Below are 2656 nucleotides of genomic sequence, written 5' to 3' on the forward strand. Positions count from 1 at the left end.
CCGACTGCATGCGGGTGTTGACTCTCCTGGACGGGGACTCCGTCTCCGCGGGCCCAAAGATGTTCGAGGCTGACCGCGCGCTGGTGGGCTTCTGGGAAGGGGCAGTCTGGGCGTCACCAGCTGGGCCACCGAAGATGCCGCTAGAGGAGCCGCCGGGGGGCTGCAGAACCCTGAGGAACATCAGAAACTCTCATTCAGAATCAACATACTAAATTCAGTTACATGCAAGTTAATTATACTTCAGTCTTCTCAGGCCTGAGTCTTCTCTTAAGATATACATGTATGCACCAAGAAACATCAGTATCCAACAATATGCATCTTCTTATGATTTTTACATATTGGTGCACCTGGAAAATATAATTTACGTGCCGGATGAATTTTAACAAAGACTTGAGAAAAATCATCCAGGAAAATAGGAAAGAATCACCCCGCTAGTACAATGTTAAACTGAGAATAGCGGGTCTGTGATAACAACGTGGCACATTACTTTAGCAACTTGCCATTATTCCACAGTTGAAAGGGAACACTGATATGTTCAACATTGTACAATTGCATGTTGATTGTTGTCTTCGTCAGAAGGACTATGAAATTGTCTCGCCGGAGTTTGGGGAACTGCGGATTCTGCGATATAACTCTGGAAGGCATGATTCGACGTCCATGATTTTTGGCAGGCATATTACCGCTGTTGAGGCCAAAGTCAAGTACAAGTTTTGGCTTCGTGGGGGGTCCGTGCGTCACGTTAGTGCACCTTTTGTGTTTGTGGCTTGTTAGCAAGATAACTCAAGTATTTGTAAAATGTTGATTATAATTCTTGGTGTGGTTACTATTGTTAGGACCAAGGTTAAGTTCGTTACTGAGCTTCGTGGGGGGTTTCGTTGTGACTACAGGGGGCATTTTGTTAATTTTTCTTGTGAGCAGGATAACTTTTGTATGTGTGGATGGAAGTTAATGAAATTTGATAGGCATATTACTGTCGTGGTCTCCAAGATTGAGTTCAAAGATGAGAGTCGTGGAGGTCGTTATGTCCCCGTAATAGGACCTTTTGTGTTTAGAAATCCCCCACCTACATCTGCTTGGAGACAGCCGACAGCTGGATATAGCCGGGGAACCCCATTATGGGATGGGATCAAATGACGTTACATTGAGGGATTGTACTATAACTTCAGCAGGGGGAGGATAGGTTGGACATATGTCAGGTTAATTTCTACGGCCACACCAAGTAATTGCGCATGCTATGGATGACGTCCACTGGAGACCTTAAATCTAATTACCTTAAATTTAAGGCAAGCGCGCAATAAAAACACGAAGGGCCGAAAACGAGGTGCCTAGATTTGGAATATACTAACTATAGAAGTACAAATGTTAGGACACAAAGAACACAAGAAACAAGTCTTCTATTTGTCATAAAGACAAATTAACAAAACAGCAGTAGTCACCCTGTTCTGATTCTTTCCTTTATAACATCTTCTCTTATTATATTTTGCGGCGCTGTCCTGACACTTTCAACACAGTAAGAATTTCTTGAACGTTTTTTTTCCGGTAACAGTCCAAACTCAACGTAGGGGGGGGGGGCTAACACGGGTGACGACGCATCTGTATAATCTGCGGCAAACCGTTTCAGGGTGTTCTGTACCATAAAAATAGTACAGAGATTCTTTTGGTCTTTAGACCAAATTGATTATTAAAAAGAGTGAAGAATACGCATGTTAATTTCTCTAGAACGATGTCCCTTTGACGAAGACATGAGATCTCCGACCTCTAGTTCAGAATATTTTAAAATGCAGAACTTGCAATATTCCATGTACTACTAACTAAGCTGAAAACAAGTTTTCTTGCAGGGCTCGAAAGTAACAGTGGTCCGATGGCCACTGATCGCTAAAATTTAGACCTGGACAACTAAAAATCACTTTGGGACATTTTTGGGCCAATAGAAAAATAATCAACAGTATACAGGCTAGTACCTAGGAAAGCCACACACAAACAAACACACAGATATAAATACAAACACTACAGAAAACATAACCTTCTTGTGGCCAATCCCTTTTAGACTAATCAGTGTTCGAAATACCTGTCTGCAGTCTGCAATCTGCAGATAGATTTTCAAAATTGCAGAAGAAAAATTTATACAATCTGCAATTTTGCAGAAGGAAGAATAGACTCCAGATTCAATAGTTTTCAATTTAGCAAACTAGCACTCTCAGGTGCTATCAAGGGCAGACAACACTCGAGCTCCTGTTCTGAAACAACAGGAGCTTCTTCACTAATATGCATCATACTAGTTGACTTGTCTATCTTTTGTTTCGTTTTTGACTTCCAAAAAATGTCTTCACTGATTTGCATATCAATCAATAGTTTTTGCTTATAAACCTGCAGTTCTCCTTCAGTTTTAGTGTCACTGATCACTGATGAGAAACGTAATAGTCTGACTGTTTTAGGTAGCACCAAAATTATATACAGCTACTTGAGTAGTAGTAACTGTTTTTTTTGTGTGTCTTTAATTAGTATGTTTTAGTATGTTTTTGCAGAAAGTATTTCCAAATTGCAGAACAAAATTTTGACTCTTCTGCAATATTGCAGAGCACTGAAAAAAAGTATTTTGACCACTGCTAATGTAAAACATGTCTTGAAGTTGAACAGAAAACTTTTCACACATCAT

Source organism: Branchiostoma belcheri, unplaced genomic scaffold (assembly GCF_001625305.1).
Source record: "Branchiostoma belcheri isolate BF01 breed outbred unplaced genomic scaffold, Haploidv18h27 scaffold186, whole genome shotgun sequence".
Lineage (NCBI taxonomy): Eukaryota > Metazoa > Chordata > Leptocardii > Amphioxiformes > Branchiostomatidae > Branchiostoma > Branchiostoma belcheri.